Below are 23,060 nucleotides of genomic sequence, written 5' to 3' on the forward strand. Positions count from 1 at the left end.
TTTTTAGTAGAGACGGGGTTTCACCGTGTTAGCCAGGATGGTCTCGATCTCCTGACCGCATGATCCGCCCGCCTCGACCTCCCAAAATTCTAGGATTACGGGCGTGAGCCACTGTGCCGGCCCTGTTTCTAACTTTTTAAGAAGTATGCTTTGACAGCTCCAACATCTAGCTGCCTTCTCAGCCTCTCCTCCAGGATGTCCTGTAGGCATCTCGAACTCAACGTGTCTGGCACTCAGCTTTTGGCATTCATCCCCAAACTTCTCTGCTGTCTCCCTCCTCTGTTAGGGGTTGAATTGTGTGCCCCCTCCGAAAGGTATGGTGAAGTCCTAAGCCACAGTACCTGTGAACATGACCTAATTTGGAAATGGGGTCTTTGCAGATATAATTAAATTAGGATGAGGCCAGGCACAGTGGCTCACACCTGTAATCCCAGCACTTTGGGAGGCCGAGGCGGGCAGATCACTTGAGGTCAGGAGTTCAAGACCGGCCTAACCAATGTGGTGAAACCCCGTCTCTACTAAAAATACAAAAATTAGCAGGGCATGGTGGCGCGTGCCTGTAGTCCCAGCTACTCGCAAGGCTGAGGCAGGAGGATCGCTTGAACCTGGGAAGCAGAGGTTGCAGTGAGCAGAGACTGCGCCACTGCACTCTAGCCTGGGCGATAGAGTAAGACTGCATCTCAATAAATAAATAAATAAGAATAAGTAATAGGCTGGATGCGGTGGCTCACACCTGTAATCCCAGTACTTTGGGAGGCCAAGGCAGGCAGATCACGAGGTCAGGAGATGGAGACCGTCCTGGCTAACATGGTGAAAACCTATCTCTACTAAAAATACAAAAATATAGCCAGGTGTGGTGGCAGGCGCCTGTAGTCCCAGCTACTCGGGAGGCTGAGGCAGGAGAATAGCATGAACCCAGGAGGCGGAGCTTGCAGTGAGCCGAGATCGCGTCATAGCACTCCAGCCTGGGTGACAGAGAGAGACTCCATCTCAAAAAAAAAAAAAAAAAAAGACATAAGAAGAAAAAGAATAAATAATAATAATAATAATAATAATAATAATAATAATAATAATAAAGTTAAGATGAGGTCATTGAGTTGGGCCCTAATCCAATGACTGGTATCCTTTTCTAAATTACAGTCTGCTAACCTTCTCTGTATCATTCCAATTTTAGTATATGTGCTGCTAAAGCAGGCACATGGTATTCTTATAAGAAGAGAAATTGGGACGCAGACACACAAGCAAAGACAGCTGTGTGACAATGGAGACAGAGAGTGGAGTGATGTGGCTGCAAGCCAAGGAATGTGAAGTACTGATGGCCACCAGAAGCTGAAAGAGGCAGGAAAGACCCCTCTTTCTGGGCTTTAGAGGGAACACAGTCCTGTTGATGCCTGGACTTCAGGCTTCCGACCTCCAGAACTGTGGGAGCGTGAGATGCTGCCACTCTCAGCACCCCCAGGCTGTGGCACTTTGTCATAGCAGCTATAGGACATGAATCCGCTGTCTCAGCTAAGGCAACTCCAGGCTTCCTAGTTGAGAGGCAGTCCCTCCCTTCTCATGTCTGACCCGCTGGCAAAACCTGTCAGCTCCCCTTTCAAAATAAGTCCAGAGCCAGCCCTGTGTCACCATCTCCTCTGTTCCCTCCCAGGGACAGTGGCCAACACCTCTCACCTAGATTATCCCAGTAGCCTGACCCACCTCTCTGCTTCACGCTTTTACCCTTCTGCTTCTTCCTTTCTACAGCAGCCCAAGTGAGAGCATCTCCTGTGTTTAACGCCTTCTGCTGGCTTCCCATCTCCCTCGGAAGAAAAGCCACAGTCCTCAACTCCACAACAAAAAACACAGAACCTGATTTTTTTTTTTTTTTTCTTCTGAGACAGAGTCTTGCTCTGTCACCTAGGCTGGAGTGCAGTGGTGCAATCTTGGCTCACTGCAACCTCTGCCTCCTGGCTTCAAGTGATTCTCCTGCCTCAGCCTCCCAAGTAGCTGGGATTACAGGCACACACCATCATGCCTGGTTAATTTCTGCAGTTTTAGTAGAGATGGGGTTTCACCATGTTGGCCAGGCTGGTCTCGAACCTCTGACCTCAGGTGATCCACCTGCCTCGGCCTCCCAAAGTGCTAGTATTACAGGTGTGAGCCACCACGCTCAGCTAGAACCTAATTTTAAAATGGACAAAGGACTTGAACAGACAACTACAAATAGCCAATAAGCAGATCGAAAATGATCATCATTAGCTCTCAGGGAACTGCCAATCAAAACCACAATGACATCCTACCGTACACCCACCCGGAGAGCTAGACCCAAAAAGTCAGGTAGTGAGTTTTGACAAGGATGTGGAGATGCCGGAACTCTCTGATGCTGCTGGTGGGACTGTCAAGCGGTGCACCTGCTTTAGAAAATGGTCGCGCAGTTCCTCAAAATGCTGAACACAGAGCAGCCATAGGTCCCAGCAAGTCCACTCCAAGTCGTATCCCCAAGAAATGAAAATATGTGTCCACATAGAAACTTGTATGTGAAGGTTCGTCGCAGTGGTATTTTTCATAATAGCTGAAAAGTGAAAACAGGTCGTGAATGGATAAATCTGGCATATACATAAATGGTATATAATTTGGCAGTAGAAACCAAGTATTGACACATGCTGCATCATGAAGAACCCTTGAAAACATGATGCAGACACAAAAGATCACATATCGTATTGATTCCATTTACATGAGAAGCCCAGAATCAGCAAATAGGCTGCCAGGGGTCTCGGGGAGCAGAAATAGGAAGTGAGTGCTAACGGGTATGAGGTTCTTTTGGGGGATGATGAAAATGTTCTAAAATTGACTATGGCTAGGATTGCATAGCCCTGTGAATATACTGAAAACATTTCACTGAACTTGTTTTCCAGACAGGGACTCGCTCTGTTACCCAGGCTGGAGTAAATCACAGCTGGTGCAATCACAGCTCACTGCAAGCTTGAAATCCTGGGCTCGAGGGACCCTCCCACATCAGCCTCCTGAGTAGCTGGGACTAAAGATGCGCACACCACACTTGGCTAAATTAAAAAAAAAAAAAATTGTGTAGAGCCAGGGTCTCACTATACTGCCCAGGCTGGTCTCAAACTCCTGGACTCAAGCACTTCTGTCTCCTCAGCCTCCCAAAGTGCTGAGATTATAGGCTCCGGCCACTGCACCTGGCCTGTCCGTTTTAAATACACAGTAAACCACATGGTATGTCTGTGACTTCTGTATCAGTGAAGCTATTTTAAAATCCATAGAATAAATAATTACATAAATAGGCCGGGCGCAGTGGCTCCCGCCTGTAATCCCAGCACTTTGGGAGGCTGAGGCGGGCGGATCACGAGGTCAGGAGATCGAGACCATCCTGGCTAATACGGTGAAACCCCGTCTCTACTAAAAAAACAGAAAAAATTAGCCCGGCGTGGTGGCGGCGCCTGCAGTCCCAGCTACTCGGGAGGCTGAGGCAGGAGAATGGCGTGAACCCGGGAGGCGGAGCTTGCAGTGAGCCCAGACTGGGCCACTGCACTCCAGCCTGGGCGGCAGAGCGAGGCCCTGTCTCAAAAAAAAAAAGAAAAGAAAAAAAAGAAGAGGAGATGGAAGGGACTCATCTCTCCGTGCTCCTCCAGCTAGGTACACCTTTCAGCACTGGGAGCCAGTACAGCAGACAATTGCAGGCCTCGAAGTGGTGGGAAGAGGGGAGTCGGCCGGTGGGGACCGCGGACTGGAAAAAGCGCGGCCGCCTGGAGCCTCCCATCCCCGCCCAGCTGTGGAAGGCAGTCCAGGCCCAGCATCTCCTGACACAAAGTGGCGTAAGGGGGTCCAGGCCTAGGGCCTCCTCACCTCCCACTACGCCTCCCCAGCAGCTGGGGGAAACCCCACAGCCCTCCTATGGGGGAATCAGCAGAGGCGGAGCCGGAACCTGCTGGCACCAGGTCCGCCCACTCCCCGCCTAACAGCTCGGTGAAGCCTGGAGAGGCGCCTCTGTCCCCACCGCCAGCACCAGCCTAATTACTTAGACGCCTAAATAGCAGATCTAGTAGATAAACTAAATTATGGTAGGAACCACAACCCACAAAAGTAGGCCAGGATGCGCTGCACCTCCACAGGGTGACTGTCTGCTAAAATAGCAGGTTTAAGTAGGATTCAGAGTCTGCTAATATGCAAACTGTCCGGATTACAATTCAACAATTACGCATCACACCAAGAGCCAGGAAACTCATAACTTGACTAAGAAAAGACAAACAACAGATGCCAACACTGAGATCAATCAGATATCGGATTATCCGAAAATGATTGTAAAGCAGCCGTCACAAAAATGCTTCAACAAGCAATTACAAACTATCCTGAAACTGAAAAAATAGAGAAAAAAAGTTTCTGTTTTTGTTTTTTTAATAAAATCGCGGTGTGGGGAATGGGGGGCGGTAGGCGGCTGAGGCAAGAGGATCACTTGAGCCTGGGAGGCTGAGGCTGCAGTGAGTCATGATCGCACCACTGCACTCCAGCCTGGGTGACAGCGAGAGACTCCCTCTCAAAAAATAATAATAATAATAAAGAAAGAAAAGAAAAGAAAAAAGAACCAGATGGAAATTATAGAGTTGAAAAGCACAATAAGCCACAATAAAAAACTCACTGACTGGGCTCGACAGCAGCATGAATACCACGGGGAAAGAATCCGTGAACTGGAAGACAGAGCAGTAGAAGTGACCCAATCTGAATAAAAGATGGAAACTAGACTGAAAAAAACTGATGGAACACAGCCTCAGGGACCTGCGGGACTATGTTTAAAAATCTAGGCCAGGCGCGGTGGCTCACACCTGTAATCCCAGCACTTTGGGAAGCTGAGGCGGGTGGATCACCTGAGGTCAGGAGTTCGAGACCAGCCTGGCCAACATGGTGAAACCCTGTCTCTACTAAAAACACAAAAAATAGCCAGGCGCTACTAAAAATACAAAAATTAGCCGGGCGCGGTGGTGCATGCTTGTAATCCCAGCACTTTGGGAGGCCAAGACCAGCAGATCACCTAAGGTCAGGAGTTCGAAACCAGCCTGATCAACACGGCAAAACTCCATTTCTACTAAAAATACAAAAATTAGCCGGGCATGGTGGCAGGCATCTGTAATCCCAGCTACTCAGGAGGCTGAGGCAGGAGAATCTCTTTTTATTTTTTTATTTTTTTTTTGAGACGGAGTCTCTGTCACCCAGGCTAGAGTGCAGTGGCGCAATCTCGGCTCACTGCAAGCTCCACCTCCTGGGTTCACATCATTCTCCTGCCTCAGCCTCCCGAGCAGCTGGGACTACAGGCACCTGCCACCATGCCTGGCTAATTTTTTGTATTTTTACTAGAGATGGAGTTTCACCACGTTAGCCAGGATGGTCTCCATCTTCTGGCCTCGTGATCTGCCCGCCTCGGCCTCCCAAAGTACTGGGATTACAGGCGTGAGCCACCGCGCCCGGCCAGGAGAATCTCTTGAACCCGGCAGGCGAATGTTGCAGTGAGCCAAGATCGCGCCATTGCACTCCAGCCTGGGTGATAGAGTGAGACTGTCTCAAAAAAAAAACAGGTAAAGGAAGTTCTCCGAACAGAAAAGAAATGACAACAGGCCAGACGTGGTGGCTCACACCTGTAATCTCAGCACTTTGGGAGGCCGAGGCAGGTGGATCACCTGAGGTCAGGAGTTCAAGACCAGCCTGGGCAATACGGCGAAACTTTGTCTCTACTAAAATACAAAAAATTAGCCAGGCATGGTGGTGTGCGTGTGCTTGTAATCCCAGCTACTTGGGAGGCTGAGGCAGGGAGAATTGTTTGAATTTGGGAGGCAGAGGTTGCAGTGATCTGAGATCACACCATTGTACTCCACGGAGTGAGACTCCATCTCAAAATAAATAAATAAATAAATAAAATAATAATAATAAAAATAAAAATAAATAAAAAATAACAGAATTGTCTATTTTTCTATGTATACTTAGTGCCACATCAGACAGTATTATAATTTTGCTTCAACCGTCCAATATGATTTTAAAAACTTATAATGAGAAGGCCAACCTAGTGTCTTTACCCAGGCTTACTCATTCTACCGTCTTCTTTCCTCCCTGAACACTCATTTGTTGTCATTTCTTGTTTTTTGGAGACGGAGTCGCGCTCTGTCGCCCAGGCTGCAGTGCAATGGCTTGATCTCAGCTCACCGTAACCTCAGCCTCCTGGGTTCAAGTGATTCTCCTGCCTCAGCCTCCTGAGTAGCTGAGATTACAGGCATGCACTACCATACCCAGCTAATTTTTGTATTTTTGGTAGAGACAGGGTTTCACCATGTTGTTAAGGCTGGTGTCGAACTCCTGACCTCCTGATCTGCCCGCCTCAGCCTCCCAAAGTGCTGGGATTACAGGCATGCACCACCATGCCTGGCCGACAATTCTTTTTAATGGGTAAAGTAAAGGAAGCTAAATGAAAGTAAGGTTTCTATACTTCCCTCAAAGTGCTCAGATGTTGACATAAATGGACTAATAACTTAGATATGTATATTGTAATATCCAGAGACCCACTAAGAAAAGTATACAAAGTGTTATAGGCAAAAACACTATTAAAAAATCAAAATAGGTCTGGCATGGTGGCCCACACGTGTAGTTCCAGCTATTTGGAAGGCTGAAGTAAGAGCATCAGTTGAGCCCAGGAGTTCAAGGTCAACCTGGGCAACGTAGCAAGACTGTTTCAAAAAAAAAAAAAAAAAAACGCCGGGTCTCATGACTCATGCCTGTCATTCCAACACTTTGTGAAGCTGAAGCAGGAGGATTGCTTGAGTTCAGGAGTTTGAGACCAGCCTGGACAACATGGCAAAACCCTGTGTCTACAAAAAATACAAAAAACGAACCAGGCGTTGTGGTGGGTGCCTGTGGTTCCAGCTACAGAGGAGGCTGAGGTGGAAATCGCTTAAAACCAGGAGGGCTTAAGAAATTTCAGTGAGCCGAGATTGTGCCACTATACTCCAGGCTAGGTGACAAAGTGAGACCTTGTCTCAAGAAAAAAAAAAATATATATATATATATATATATATAAATTAAAATTAAAATACAACACACTGGAGTTCGAGATCAGCCTGGCCAATATGGTAAAATCCTGTCTCGACTAAAAATACAAAAAAATTAGCCAGGCGTGGTGGTGCATGCCTGTAATCCCAGCTACTCAGGAGGCTGAGTCAGGAGAACTGCTTGAACCCGGGAAGCAGAGGTTACAGTGACCTGAGATCGTGCCATTGCACTCCAGCCTGGGTGACAGAATGAGACTCCATCTCAAAAAAAAAAAAAAAAAAAAAAAACAGCAAAAATTACAGGACACAGCAAAAGCAGTACTGAGAGAGAAATCTATGGCACAAATTGTATATCTTAGAATAAGAGGAAAAGTCTTTTTTTTTTTTTTTTTTTTTTTTACAAAGCTACTTTTAATACTTTGGGGTGAGCCCCACAGGAATAAAAAACACTGGGAAGGGGTAACCCCCTCACCCCCGGGAGTGGCCCAGGGGGAGAGAGGCTACCTGAGGGGAAGGAAGCACAAAAGGGACCCGCTGCAGACTCAGGGCAAAGGGAATGCCATCGGTGCTGGGACCTGTGAGCACTACAGGAGGAAACGCGAGCGTGGTGGGACTGGCTCCAGGCACACAGGCGAAGGGCAAGAGGGTTGGACACGAAGCCACAAAGCTACTTGGGTTCCTCCTTCTTCTCGTTTGCCTTTTTCTGCTTCTGCTGCATGATCTCCGAGTCCCTGGGGGTAGAGATGATGGGGCACTCTGCTTGCGGGCGGCAGCAGAAAGCCCGTCATCTCGGCGCTTTCCCTTAACCGAGTCGCTCTGCTTTTTCATATTCTTCTGGCGGGCGAGCTCACGCTGGTTACCGCGGGTCATGGCGACGGCAGCGGCTCCGACCTGCCTCCGTTACGTCCCCTCGTTCTCGAAAAGTCTTAAATCAATAGTCTAAGGTCCCACCTGAAGAACCTAGAAAAACAGGAGCAAAATAAATTCAAAGCAGAAGGAAGAAAAAATATAAGGGCAGATTTTAGTGAAATTGGAAATAGAAAAACAGTAGAGAAAATCAATGAAACAAAGAGCTGGTTCTTCAAATAGATCAATAAAATTGACAAACCTCAGGCAAGACTAACAAAGGAAAAAAACAAGAAGACAAATTACCAATATCAGGAATGAAATAGGAGAGATCACTCCACACCCTAAAATATCAAAAGGCTAGTAAGGGAATTGCGATGGTTAATTAAAGTGTCCGCTGGGCTGGGTCACAGTACCCAGATGTTTGCTCAAGTATTACTGTGGATGTTCGTTACTCTGGACGTTCCTGTGAAGGTGTTTTTGGATGAGACATTCAAGTCGTTAGACTTTGAGGAAAGCTGATTGCTCTCCATAATGTGGACGGGCCTCTTCTAATCAGTTAAAGGCCTGAATAGAACAAAGGCTGGCATCCTCTGAGCAAGACAGAATTCTCCGGCAGATGGACCACCTTCCGATTTCTTCTGCAACATGAGCTCTTGCTGGTTCTACTGCCTTTGGACTACAACTTCAAGTCTTTCCTGAGTCTCCCGCCTCCCCCATCAGATTTTGGAGCAGCCGAACCACGTAGGCCAATTTCTTTTCTTTTTTCTTGTTTTGAGACAGGGTCTCACTCTGTTGCCCAGGTTGGAGTGCAGTGGCGCAATCTTGGCTCACTACAGCCTTGATCTCCAAGACTTGAGCGATCCTCCCACCTCAGTCTCCCAAGGAGCTGGGACTACAGGCACATGCCACCACCTTCGGCTAATTTGTCATATTTTTTTTAGAGATGGCATTTTGCCATGTTGCCCAGGGTGGTCTCAAACTGCTGAGCTCCAGTGATCTGCCCGCCTGGGCCTCCCAAAGTGCTGGGATTACCAGGGCGTGAGCTACCCCAAATTCTGCAAAATAAATCTCTTTCTCTCTCTGTCCCTGTGCATCTCTCAATAGATAGATAGATGAGAGAGAGAGAGAGAGAGAGGGAAACACACAATAGAGAGAGAGCCAATAGGGTGTGATATATATGTATGTGTGTGTGTGTATATATGTGTGTGTGTGTGTGTGTGTTCTGTTTATCTGAAGAATCCTGACTAATGCAAAGGAAAAGAGTCAGAGAAGACAAAAATTATCCATATCAGGAAAGAAACAGGGGATATGACTACAGACCTTACAGATATCAACGGGATAATAAGGGAACAGTATTAAAAACTCTCCATGTAAATTTGACAACTTAGATTAAATGAATCCCAGCCTGGGCAACAAGGCAAAACCCCCGTCTATACTAACAACAAAAACAAAAAAATTGGGGATGATGGTACATCTGTAGTCCTAGCTACTTAGGAGGCTGAGGTGGGAGGATCACCTGAGCCTGGGAGGTCGAGGCTGCAGCTCGCCAAGATCGTGCCACTGCACAGCCTGGGCAACAGAGTGAGACCCCGTCTCAAAAAAAAAAAAAAAAGAGAGAGAGAAATGAACTAATGCTTCAAAAAACATACCACAATTCACTCAAAACAAAATAGACTACTTAGAGAGCCATAAACTATTGAATTCATAATTTTAAAACTCAAAAAAGGCCAGGTGCAGTGACTCATGCCTGTAATCCCAGCACTTTGGGAGGCTGAGGCAGGTGGATCTCTTGAGCCCAGGAGTTCAAGACCAGCCTGGACAACATGGTGAAACTCTGTCTCTACCAAAGATACAAAAATTAGAACCAGTTGTGGTGGCAAGTGCCTATTGTTCCAGCTACTGGCTGGGGCAGGGCGGGAGCCTGAGGCAGGAGAATCACCTGAGCCTTGGGAGATTGAGGCTGCAGTGAGCCATGATCATGCCACCGAACTCCAGCCTGGGAGAGTGAGACCCTGTCTCAAAATATAAAAATAAAAAATAAAACAGAATAATAAATAAAACCCAAAGAAGGCCGGGGGTGGTGGCTCACGCCTGTAATCTGAGCACTTTGAGAGGCCAAGGTGGACAGATCCCTTGAGGTCAGGAGTTCGAGACCAGCCTGGCCAACATGGTGAAACCCCGTCTCTACTAAAATATGAAAATTAGTTGGTCATGGTGGCAGGTGCCTGTAATCACAGCTACTCGGGAGGCTGAGACAGGAGAATCACTTGAACCTGGGTGGCGGAGATTGCAGTGGGCGGAGATGGCAGTGAGCCAAGATTGCGCCATTGCACCAAGCCAGCCTGGGTGACAGAGTAAGACTCTGTCTCAAAAAAATTGATAAATAAATACTTAAGGAAAAGAAAGCAGGCCGGGTGCGGTGGCTCACGCCTGTAATCCCAGCACTTTGGCAGGCCGAGGCGGGCTGATCATGAGGTCAGGAGATTGAGACCATCCTGGCTAACGCAGTAAAACTATCTCTTCTTTTTTTTTTTTTTTTTTTTTTGAGACGGAGTCTCGCTCTGTGGCCCAGGCTGGAGTGCAGTGGCCGGATCTCAGCTCACTGCAAGCTCCGCCTCCCGGGTTTACGCCATTCTCCTGCCTCAGCCTCCCGAGTAGCTGGGACTACAGGCGCCCGCCACCTCGCCCGGCTAGTTTTTTTTTTTTGTATTTTTTAGTAGAGATGGGGTTTCACCGTGATAGCCAGGATGGTCTCAATCTCCTGACCTCGTGATCCGCCCGTCTCGGCCTCCCAAAGTGCTGGGATTACAGGCTTGAGCCACCGCGCCCGGCCAACTCTATCTCTTCTAAAAATACAAAAAATTAGCTGGGCATGGTGGCAGGCTCCTGTGGTCCCAGCTACTCCCGTGAACCCGGGAGGCGGAGCTTGCAGTGAGCCAAGATGGTACCACTACACTCCAGCCTGGGCGACAGAGCGACACTCTGTCTCAAAAAAAAAAAAAAAAAAGAAAAAGAAAAGAAAAATAGTAAGGCCTGCACAGTTTCACTAGACATTTTCTTCAAATGTTTCCAAATTGTTGTTCCAAAACAATTTTCCAAATGTTTATCTAAGAATTAGCACCAATTCTGGTCGGGTGCAGTGGCTCATGCCTGTAATCCCAGCACTTTGGGGGGCCGAGGTGTGTGGATCATTTGAGGTCAGGAGTTCAAGACCAGCCTGGCCAACACGGTGAAACCCTCGTCTCTACTAAAAATACAAAAATGAGCCGGGCATGGTGGCGGGCGCCTGTAATCTCAGCTATTCAGGAGGCTGAGGCAGGAGAATCCCTTGATCCCAGGAGGCGGAGGTTGAGTGAGCCGAGATCATGCCACTGCACTCCAGCCTGGGCAATGGAACACGACTCTGTCTAAAATAAAAAAATCACCCAAAATTGACCATAGATCTAAACGTGAAACTATCAAACTTTCAAGAAAAACATAGAAAATCTTTGGGATCTTGGGCTAGACAAAAAGTTCTTAGATTTGATACCAAAAGCATGAGCCATAAAATAAAATATTGATAAATGGGACCTCATTAAAACTAAAAACTTTTGCTCTGTGAAAGACCCTGCGAAGACGATGAAAAGACAAGCTACAGCCTGAGAAAAAGCATTTGCACACCCCCTGTCTGACAAAGAACTGGCGTGTATAATGTAGAAAAGTTCTCAAAACTCAACAGAAAAAAATAAAAATAAAAAAGCAATCCAATAGAAAAGTCAGCAAAAGATATGAAGAGACATTTCCATGAAGGGGATATACAGAATAAACACGCACAAAGATGTCCATCATCCTTAGCCATCATGGAGGTGCAAACTAAAAGTGCAGCGAGACATCACACCTATGAAAATGACTCATATGAAGAGCAGTACCACGACCAAACGCTGGCAAAGACCTGGAGAGGCTGGGCCACTCGTGCATTGCTGGTGGGAATGTAACATGGTACAGCCATTCTGGAAAACAGCTTGGCAGTTTCTTCAAAAACGAACCATCCAACTACCATGGGACCCAGCAGTTGTGCTCCCGGGCATTCATCCCTGAGAAATAAAGACTTTTTTTTTTTAGACGGAGTTTCCCCCTTGTTTCCCCGGGCTGGGGGCCGGGGCCGGGACCTCGGCTTACTGCAACCTCTGCCTCTCGGGTTCAAGCGATTCTCCTGGCTTAGCCTCCGGAGTAGCTGGGATTACAGGCGCCCACCACCACACCTGGCTAATTTTTTTGTATTTTTAGTAGAGGCGGGGTTTCACCGTGTTGGCCAGGCTGGTCTCAAACTCCTGACCTCGTGATCTGCTCACCTCAGCCTTCCAAAGTGCTGGGATTACAGACGTGAATCACCGTGCCCAAGAAATAAAGACTTTTGTTCACGCCAAAACTTGTACACAAATGTTCATAGCAGCTATATTTGTAACAGACCAAAACTGGAATCAGCCCAGATGTCCTCCAGCAGGTGAATGACTAAACACACCATAGTGCTCCCAGTCCACGCAGTTCTACTCAGCATGGAAAAGGAACAGGCTGTTGACACATGCAACTGGGATGAAGCATCGCCAAGGAATTATACTGAGCAAAAATATCCCATCCAAAAATGTCACTTACTATGTGATTTTTTTTTTTATTTTTTATTTTTTTAGACAGAGTTTTGCTCTTGTTGCCCAGGCTGGAGGGCAGTGGCGCAATGTCGGCTCATTGCAACCTCCGCCTCCCGGGTTCAAGTGATTCTCCTGCCTCAGCCTCCCAAGTAGCTGGGATTACAGGCACCCACCACCACGCCTGGCTAATTTTTTGTATTTTTAGTAGAGATGGGGTTTCACCATGTTGGCCAGGCTGGTCACAAACTCCTGACCTCAGGTGATCCACCTGCCTCAGCCTCCCAAAGTGCTGGGATTACAGGCATGAGCCACCGCACCCAGCCTACTATGTGATTTTTAAATGACACAGTTTTAGAAAAGAACAGATTTGTGTTTGCCAGAGATTCCTGTCATGCTGCGGACAGGAGGGAGGTGGGTGTGACTATAAATGGACGACGTGAGTAATCCCGTGGTTCTGGAGCCCGTCAGCATCGTGACTGTGGATGCACAAGCCTCGCCTGCTGATAAAATCATGCAGAATTGAATATACACATGGAAATGAGTAAATGTAGAACTGAGGGACTCTGAATAAGATCCGTGGGTCGTGTTGACATCCATACCCTGGTTGTGACGTTCCACTCTAGTTTTGTAAAATGGTACCCTTGGGAAACACTGAACAAACCATGCAAGAGATCTCTCTGTGCTCTTATTTCTTACGACTTCGTGTGGATCTACAATTATCTCAATACAATTTTGCACTGCAGCCAAGCACTGCAGCTCACACTCACAATCCCAGCCATTTGGAAGGCCAAGGAGAGAGGATCACTTGAGCCTAGGAGTTCAAAGCTGCAGTGAGCTAGGATAGTGCCACTGCACTCCAGCCTGGGGGACAGGGCAAAACCCTGTCTCAAAAAAACATAAAGATTTTAAAATAAATATTTAATGTTTCCCTGCCAAGAACATTTTCTTTTTTTTTTTTTTGAGATGGAGTCTTGCTCTGTCCCCCAGGCCGGAGTGCAGTGGCGCCATCTCAGCTCACTGCCAGCTCCACCTCCCAGGTTCACGCCATTCTCCTGCCTCAGCCTCCCGAGTAGCTGGGACTACAGGCGCCCGCCACCACGTCCAGCTAATTTTTTATATTTTTAGTAGAGATGGGGTTTCACTGTATTAGCCAGGATGGTCTCCATCTCCTGACCTCGTGATCCGCCCACTTCGGCCTCCCAGAGTGCTGGGATTACAGGCTTGAGCTACCATGCCTGGCCGCCAGCAACGTTTTCTAAGAAAATACCCAGAGGATCCACAAAGGAACAAAAATGATCATGGTCCTCTAGGAACTGTTTTTGATAGGGGAAGGGACACACTTCAGATCCTTGCTGAAAGGAAAAAAAACTGTTTTCCTCTCCTCTCCCACATAGAACACTGCTTCCAACACCAAACGGGGGCAGAGCATTCCCACATCAGCAACTTCTATTCCCTGGACACCAACTGCAATTCCAACAATTCACTCTGACGCTCTCCACCTGCAGTTCGAGGCAGATCCCACAGGTTAGGGGTTCTGTCCCACAGGTTAGGGGCTCCGTCCCACAGCCTGCCCCCCTTCAGGTGCCAGTGGAAGGTCTGTGTTGCTGGTACTTCTGATCAGGCAAGTGCGATTCAGGGGTTCCTACAACCCCTTCTTTGGGTTGGATATTTTGCTATGAATAGAATGGTTCATGGAACTCAGAGAAACATGTTTATTATAAAAGATATGATAAAGAATAGGGATGAGGAGTCAGATGAAGGGTCCATAAGGCAAAGTCCAGAAAGGTTCTCAGCGCAGGAGCTGCCAGCCCCAGGAAGCTGGGGTGCTCCACTCCCCCCACAAAGAGAGGTGTTCACCAGCCTGGGAGCTCTCCAAACCCCCACTGTTGAGGGACTTTTATGGAGACATCATCGCAAAGGCATGACGCATTAGAAATGGCGCCTCTAGCTAGCCCTTCTCCCCTGCTCAGAGGTGGGGGTGGGGCTGAAGCTCCAGATTTCTCATCGTGGTTTGGTCTCGCTGGTGACCAGCCCCCATCCAGGAGCACACCAAGAGTCACCCCATTAGAACAGAAGAAGCTCCTATTATCCAGGAAATGTCATTGGTTTTAGGAGCTCTGTGTCAGGAACCAGGAGCAAAGACGAAATACCGATTTCTTATTATGTCACAATCCCACAGGACTGTGTGCGTGAATGCACTGTGCAGTGTCAGGCAGCCATTCAAAATGACCCCACACCGCCATCACCAGTGGCAGGCGAGGCTCTTGGCTAAGCTAAGCAAAATCAGCAGTTTAGAGAAGAGAACAGACATGGCGCAAAGCCCAGAGGTGCCACATGGCTTTCTGCAGGGTGGCCATGAGTGCACTGGCTCAGCAAACGAAGCCCCCGAAATTCCAGACGGTCAGAGATTAGTTTCGGGGTGTCCGCAGCTTTGCCATGGATAGGAACTCGATCCTCAGTTCAGGATTCTTTGCTGTGGGAGTTTGGCTGACCATGAATTTGAGGGACGCCTGTTGGCCTCATGGCACCTTAGGCACAGACGTAGCCAAGTAGACAACTGGAATCTCGTGCTGTACCTGAACCTTCCAGAAACAGAGCCTACAACCTGTGATCATGAGATGTGCCACCAGACAAGATGGCAGCTGAAGTCGGACTCCGCCGGCCCCTTCCTCCCTGCTTAGCTTCCTTGCATTCCTTGAGTGCACTCAGAACTCCACGCCCTGGTCAGCAGTCAGGCCTCAGCCATGGTGCTGCCTCTGCTCTGTAAAATTCTGTAAGCAGTTCCTAAGTTTCTGCAGGGTGTGATTTTTGCTGTTGTCCTGAAGAATAGCAATGGCATTTTAACAAGTGTTTGAAATACAGATGACACACATTTAGGCCAGGCACAGTGGCTCGCGCCTATAATCCCAGCTACTCCAGAGGCCGAGGTGGGAGGACCCCTTGAGCCTAGGAGATTCAGGCTGTAGTGAGCCCACATTGAGCCACTGCACTCCAGCCTGGGGGACAGAGCAAGACTCTGTCTCTAAAAATATGTATATATATGTACTCTATTCTTTTGTCCAGGCTGGAGTGCAGTGGCACAATCTTGGCTCACTACAGCCGACATGGACACTGTAGCCTCAAACTCCTGGGTTCAAGTGATCTTCCCATCTCGGTCTCCCAGTGTTGGAAGTACCGGTGTGAGCCACCATGTTGGCCTTCTTTTTTAAATCTATGGTTATATATAAAACCTAGGCAATGCCGGCCGGGTGCAGTGGCTCATGCCTGTCATCCCAGCACTTTGGGAGGCCGAGGCGGGTGGATCACAAGGTCAGGCGATCGAGACCATCCTGGCTAACATGGTGAAACCCCGTTTCTACTAAAAATACAAAAAATTAGCTGGGCGTGGTGGCAGGCGTCTGTAGTCCCAGCTACTCAGGAGGCTGAGGTAGGAAGATGGTGTGAACCCGGGAGCTTGCAGGGAGCTGAGACAGCACCACTGCATTCCAGCCTGGACGACAGAGCAAGACTCCGTCAGAAAACAAAACAAAACAAAACAAAACACCTAGGCAGCTGGGCGCAATGGCTCATGCCTGTAATCCCAGCACTTTGGGAGGCTGAGGTGAGTGGATCATGAGATCAGGAGTTCGAGACCAGCCTGGCCAATATGGTAAAGCCCCATCTCTACTAAAAATACAAAAATTAGCCGGGTGTAGTGGTGGGCGCCTATAGTCCCAGCTACTCGGGAGGCTGAGGCAGGAGAATGGCATGAACCTGGGAGGCAGAGCTTGCAGAGAGCAGAGATAGCGCCACTGTACTCCAGGCTGGGCAACAAAGCAAGACTCTGTCGCAAAACAAACAAACAAAAACGACTAGGCAATGCCAGGTGCAGTGTCTCATGCCTGTAATCCCAGCACTTTGGGAGCGCAAGGCAGGCAGGCTGTTTGAGCCCAGAAGTTCAAGACCAGCCTGGGCAACATGGTGAAACCCCGTTTCTACTAAAAAAACAAAAATTAGCCAGGTGCCTGTACTCCCAGCTACTCGGGAGGCTGAAGTGGGAGGACTACTTGAGCCTGGGAAGTGGAGGCTACAGTGAGCTATGATCACACCACTGCATTCCAGCGTGGACAACAGAGCAATACCCTGACTCAAGACAACCAACAGAACACATAAACCCTGGGCAATATACACCTAATTGTTCTTAAAGTTATTCTTCTAGGGATGTGGTCATAAATAGTTTTTTCACCTTTTTAAATACTTTTGCTGTTGACTGGACTATGACAGAGAACAACATTCCTGTTATGATTAGGGTTGCCAGATAAAATACAGTACAATCAGGTACATTTTAATTCCAGATAATAATTTTTTACTATAGTATGTGCTGTGTAATTTTTTTTTTTTTTTTTTTCTCGCTGTGTGTTTCTCTGTGGGGTGTGTTGGAGTGCAGTGGCCCAATTTCAGCTCACTGCAAGCTCCGCCTCCCCAGTTTACCCCATTCTCCTGCCTCAGCCTCCTTAGTAGCTGGGACTACAGGCGCCCACCACCTCGTCGAGCTAGTTTTTGTATTTTTTAGTAGAGACGGAGTTTCACCAGCTTAGCCAGGATGGTCTCAATCTCCTGACCTTGTGACCAGCCCGTCTGGGCCTCTCAAAGTGCTGGGATGACAGGCTTGAGCCACCGCTCCCAGCCTTTTTTTTTTTTTTTAGACAGAGATTCGCTTTCATCACCCAGCCTGGATGGCTCAATCTTGACTCACTGCAACCTCCGCCTCCCGGGTTCAAGCGATTCTCCTGCCTCAGCCTCCCGAGTAGCTGGGATTACAGGCGCCCACCACCACGCCCTGCTAATTCTGTATTTTTAGTAGAGACGGGGTTTCACCATGTTGGTTAGGCTGGTCTCGAACTCCCGACCTCAAGTGATCCCCCCCACCTCGGCCTCCCAAAGTGCTGGAATTACAGGCGTGAGCCACCGCGCCCGTCCCATCCCATGCAATTTTGTATTTTTATCCACTAAATTTGGCAGTCCCAGCTATGATCACAAGCTCCAAATCCCTTTCCACCCGTGGACGCCCAGTCAGAACCAAGGCCACCGCAGCCTGGAGCCACTGCCGCCCCACCCCTCCCAGCGCGTTCCCTTAGCCCCCTCGCGTCCTGGCTCCCCCGGCTCCAGCACCTTAAGGCCTGACCTGAGCACCGGCGGGCTCCTGGAGCTCACTGTCCAGCACCCGACGCACCTGCCCCGCCGCGCAGCCCCTTCCCCCCGGTCTGAGTTTCCCTCCCGGCGCGCACTGCCTTTGTGACCCTTTCCCTCCCCGGCCACAGATGCAGATCTCGGCCAGAAGCTCCACTTCCCCGAGGCCGTCGCCCCTGCCAGGCAACTCCCCTGCGGCGTCGCCCACCCAGAGTTCTCGCCCTGGACGCTCCCTCGGTGTCCCCCCAGCAGCCCCGCCGGTCGTCTCCCCACCTTCAGCCCCCTCCCCGACCCCGCAGGAAGGGGCCAGACTCCAGCCCAGCGCTTCCTGGTCCTTCCCTTCTGGGCGCCCTCCCGACCGTCCCCTTTAGGGAAGTTGGCCCGCGGCGCGCTCCCACCCCCGGGCCTCCGCCTGGACTGAGGCGCGAAATCCGGAGAGCGCAGGCTCCGGCCCGGAGAAGGGGGTGCCGCCGGCGTTCCGATTTCTCAGGAACGGGGAAACAGAGGCACGGTGGGGGCCAGGCCTGGGGCTGGGCGCTGACCTAGGACCCCGCCCCGCCTTGCGCCGCGCCCCTCCCGGGCCGGGCTTGCCCGAGCTGCTCCACGCGGGCCCGGGGCTAGTCCACCCGACAGGAGCGGGGGGCTGCAGCCCACGAGCCCACGAGCCCGCAGCGACGCATCCGGAGTGTAACCGCGCAGCGTCACGGAGACACTTTCCCGGTGTGGGCGCCTCGCCGCGCTTCTTCCCCGCGGACTGCGGCCCCCCGGGGCAGGACAGGGCCGAGATGCCCGGGCGGGAGCGATGCCTACGTGGGGGCGATGCAGCGGGGGAGATGCCTGGGGTGGGGGGTGAGAGGGTGAAACCTGGTGGGGAACAATGGGGGTGGGTAGGCGACTCCTGGGGGAGGTGCCCGGTGGGGGGTGTTTCTGGTTCGCCCGGGGTCAGTGCGCGTCCCCCAGCCCACTGCGCCCGCCCTGCCCGTCCCACCGAGGTCCCCCGGGAGCGTCTGGGTCTATGGCTTCGGGGGGTTTCTTCGAGCCCTGGGCGTTGTTCTGGGGGAGCAGGGACCCGGACCACCAAGGTTCATGCGGGCCATGAGGTGTCCCGCGCCCGGGCTCGGGGATCCCAGCTCCCCGCTTCCCTCAGGGGCGCCGCGTCCGGGACTGCAGGTGGAGACAGGGACGGGCCCCGCGGGGTCGCGGACAGGTGCGGGGCGGGATAGGGCGGGAGGCGGCGGGGCGCCAAGTCCTCGGGCCGCAGGCGCGATCTGGGCACCTTCCTGGAGGCGGCGGGAGCGCGGTCGCGGCGCCTTCGGGGTGGGGTCCAGGTTGGAGGCTCCGGGGCGCACTGCCCTAGCCCCATCCCGGCCGGTCCCCGGGCTGCCTCTGCGGAGAGGGTGGAAGGAAGGAAGGAAGGAAGGAAGGAAGGAAGGAAGGAAGGAAGGAAGGGAGGGAGGGAGGGAGGGGGCGGTCGGCAGGCGTGGGGTCCGCGGCATCAGGGCTCCTTCCTCCCGTCCGCTCCATCCCGCAACCTGTAGCCCGAGCGGAGTCTAGCTGTCCCCTACCCGATCGCAGCCGCCCCTGCGCCCGCCCGGCTCCTTTCTTCCCTCCCCAACCCGGAGCGCCTCCCCACCCTAATGCGGGAGTCCACGGAGGTCGGGAAGCCTCTTCCCCTCCCCACCGAGGCTGCCCAACGCCCCTTCCACCCTCCGACCCCCCGCAACCATCCCTCAAATGCCCCAGCGGCCAGCAGGGCTGGGGTGGGCGCAGGAGAGCCAGGGGTCCTGCCGGCATGCAGGGGTTTGGGGTCGGTGTGGCCCAATGAACGCGCGGGTTCAGACGAGCCTGTGGTGTCCCCGCTTTCCATCTCCTCCCGACCCGGCCCCAGAGGACAGTCTGAGAGGCCGGTGGCCTCGGATCCTGGACGCGCCTCCCTCCTGCCTGTGGTTTCCCCTTATTCCGGCAGCGCCCTGAGTCCACCTTTCACTTACCGGAGCCACATCCAGAACCTTCTCCTGGGGCCAGGGCGTGGGCTTCTGAGACCTGTGTGACCTCAGCTCTGCCCCTTCCGGGCTGCATGGTGAAGCCCTCAGGACACTCTGCGTGGGTTGGTCCGGTGAGGTGGATGAGGGACAACGTGGTGAGGTCCCCATCATGGTGGAGAGTGACCAGTAGGTGCCCAGGACCCGACCCTCCTCTGCACCCAAGAGCAGCCATCCCCTCTGCAGCAGCCCCCGCCTGGTCGCTCTGGAGTCCTCCCCAGTGGGGCACACAGCATTCTTGCTGCCCTGAAAGGCAGGCGGGAGGCACAGGAAGGCAGAGGGGGGCCAGGTCTGAGATTCCAGACAGAAGGGACCATGGGGCTCCACCCCACCACCGCTGTAGGCAGGGGACTGGCAGGTGTACACCCTCACTCCTGCAGGGCCCAGGGACACAGCTACCCTCCTTTGAGGCCCTGGCCCTCAGGATCCTGCCACAGCAAGGTCTGTGCCTCCCCAGTGACCAATGGTCACCGGGCTCGGGGTCACCCAGCTGCTTCCACATGTGACACCATCAGCTCCATGCCTTACCCCCAAGCTGGGCTAATAACCTTAATTCACAGCTAAGAAACTCAACCAAGGTCACATCACATGAGGGCGAACCCCCCAAGGCCACAGTGCTCCAAGTAAGGAGGGCTCCCTGCCTTCGGAAGATGCTGTGGGTCCACCTGCAGCCTCAGTGGACAGAGGACCAGGGCACCAGCTGCTCTTCTGCCTCAGTGCTGAGCACCCCTGACGCGCACTGCCCTGTACAGGTAGGGCTCAGAGTCTGTGCACGGAACTCAGATAAAACACCTGGTCCTGGGATGTCACACTTTGGTTCAGATGAATCAAAAAATAAGATACGGACACTCTGGATGACTGAGAATCGACTTATGTCTTTCTCGTGATGGGAAACTGTTCCATGAAAAGCCACTTACATGTTTGGATGGTCCTGTAGAAAATAATTTTTTTTCTCCTTATCTCTCTATAAGATGCATAAGAATGCAATTTAAGACAAACAGCAAATAAATACCATCTGTGCATGTACCAAGCACTTGCAGACTAAAAAAATAGAAAAGAAAAAATAAGATACTGTATCTTGGGCACACAGAAAGTGCCCATCAAAGATTAAATGAATGGACTGCAGCTGGTGGGGGCATGGGATCCTGGCTTGCTGGAACAGTCCCAGTTGATGCTGGGTCCTGGCCCCATGATGTGTAGCGTGCCCTTCTGTGCTCCAGGGTGTCCCACGTGGACACTTAGTCCAAGGACCACCCAACATACAAAACAGTATCTTCCTGTGAGGGGCCAGAGAATAGACCACACCTGGCTGCCCTGCACAAATTGGAAGGCACTAGGAGGGACCTGTCAACCTGCACTCAGTCACTCACTGGCGGGTCTCTCTGGGAAGAGCTGTTGCTCTTTGGCCCCAGGAATCTTCTATTTCTGCACCTGAGTGCCAGGCAACTGTGGGGCCCCATGAACCTACTCCACAAAGCGTAGGAGGGCTTGCTCTCTGCACTGGCCAGGCTCCCTCAGCACATACAACAAAGAAGACCCCCTTCCCGCTGATTCTAGCAGGAGGCTGTCAGGGGCAGTCATGACACAGGCATATATAGTGTGTCAGAGCCCGGAGAGGGGATGAGGACAGCAAAGTGTTACTTCCGAGAGCATGGCCCCAGAGAGGAGAGCCTCCCACTATGCTGACATATGGGCAGCCGTCTGGGAGTGTGACACTGGCGGACGGGAAGAGCATTGTCTCAGAAAAAAAGAAAAGAAAAACTAAAAAGAAAACAAAGAAACTGGGAGCCCCTTTTGGGTGTCAGTGCCCTGTCTCAGCTCCTCAGCTATGGTGGAAGGTAAAAGCAGTTTACCTTTTAACTATATGAACAGGCATGGCGGTGTTCCAATTGAACGCCTTAGGAAACTGACATTTTATTTTATTTTTTTGAGACGGAGTCTCGCTCTGTCACCCAGACTGGAGTGCAACGGCGGAGATCTCGGCTCACTGCAACCTCTGCCTCCCGGGTTCAAGTGATTCTTCTGCCTCAGCCTCCCAAGTATCTGGGATTACAGGCGCCCACCACCACGTCTGGCTAATTTTTTTTTTTTTTTTTTTTTTTCAGTAGAGACGGGGTTTCTCTATGTTGGCCAGGCTGGCCTCGAACTCCTGATCTCAGGTGATACACCCGCATCGGCCTCCCAAAGTGCTGGGATGACAGGCGTAAGCCACTGTGCCCGGCCGATATTTGAATTTCATATACTTATCATATATCCTGAAATACTGTTTTGATTCTCCCCCAACTTCTTAAAAACGAGAAAAGCATTCTCAGCTCAGGCACCATACAGAACCCGGCTGCAGGCTGGGCATGGACTTCGGAACCGTCGGCGTGTGGGTGAAGGGGGACATCCCCGGGGCAGGGGCCGGCTCCGGGCAGAGGCGGCCGGGATAACTCCACGCTCCCGCTCTAGCCGGTGACCGCGACGCGGGCTTGTCTCACACTCAGGCCGAGAAAACGCCGAAAGCCGTGTCACCAACGGAGGACCTCGGGGCCACATTCAGCCTGCAGAGTTTATTTGGTCGGCTCAGACATTTGTGTTAGGAAACAACACATTAAAAGTACACATTTTCTTCAGACCCTGAGAGCGGACGAGTCCCGTGGGCTCCGCACCGCCAGTCCCGGTCCCGCGCCCGCCCAGAGGGCCGCCCTCCTCCCGCCGACCCGGCTCAGGGCTTAGGCATTAATCCCGCCCCCCAGGGGGGCCGCGCCGGGAGCCCGATCGCCTTAGGCTCAAGGGCTTAGGTCCCAGCCCACGGGGCCTGACCGCACCGCACTGAGCGGCCTCCGCGCCAGGTAAGGGGGGTCGGGGCAGGACCGAGACCCGCGCTGCCGGCCGTCCCGGAAACCCGCGGTAGGCCGTTGAGTGCGCGCCGAGCCGCCGCCAACGGCCAAGCCACGGGAATAAACCGCGGCGGCCGCGCCCCGCCCCGCCAGAGCGCCCGGGCCCTTCCCGTCGCCCCCCCCCCGCGCCAGAGCTCGCACTGCGCCTGCGTAGTTTGCCCTCCCAGACGCGGCGGCGGAGCCGAAGCGCGCACTGTGTCTGCATCTTCCGCCCGGCCCCGCCCCAGCGGCCATGCCTCAGCCGCTCCGTCCTCCTACTCGGCCAGGGACGAGGCGGGGCTGGTACGCGGACATTGCGCCTGCGCGCGTAGACCCCGCCCCCCAAGTCAGCCCCGCCCCCGGCCAGCCCCGCCCCGCGCCGCGCGGGGCCCTGGGAGGGGCGCAGCGTCCGGCGGCGTCGCGGGCGGCGGGCGGCGGGGCCGCGGGAGGGGCGCGGGGGCAGACAAAGCCGCGGTAATGAATGGA

General features: G+C 51.9%; 1 protein-coding gene and 1 pseudogene across 2 annotated transcripts in view; one reads left to right on the forward strand and one right to left on the reverse strand.

Annotated features, from left to right (window-relative positions):
- Positions 1-7,403: 7,403 nt before the first annotated feature.
- LOC111549114 lies at positions 7,404-7,941 on the reverse strand (annotated as a pseudogene). Its single transcript, XR_002733605.2, has one exon. The product of XR_002733605.2 is annotated as a small EDRK-rich factor 2 pseudogene (transcript).
- A 14,527-nt stretch (positions 7,942-22,468) lies between these two features.
- The window catches only part of ZBED4 (zinc finger BED-type containing 4), a 32,291-nt gene continuing 31,699 nt past the window's right edge, over positions 22,469-23,060 (forward strand). Inside the window, exon 1 of the mRNA XM_026448147.1 lies at positions 22,469-22,547. The gene's annotated coding sequence lies outside the window, so the exon portion shown is untranslated. The remainder of the gene's footprint in view (positions 22,548-23,060) is intronic.

This window comes from Piliocolobus tephrosceles, chromosome 19, assembly GCF_002776525.5.
Source record: "Piliocolobus tephrosceles isolate RC106 chromosome 19, ASM277652v3, whole genome shotgun sequence".
In the NCBI taxonomy this organism is placed as follows: Eukaryota; Metazoa; Chordata; class Mammalia; order Primates; family Cercopithecidae; genus Piliocolobus; species Piliocolobus tephrosceles.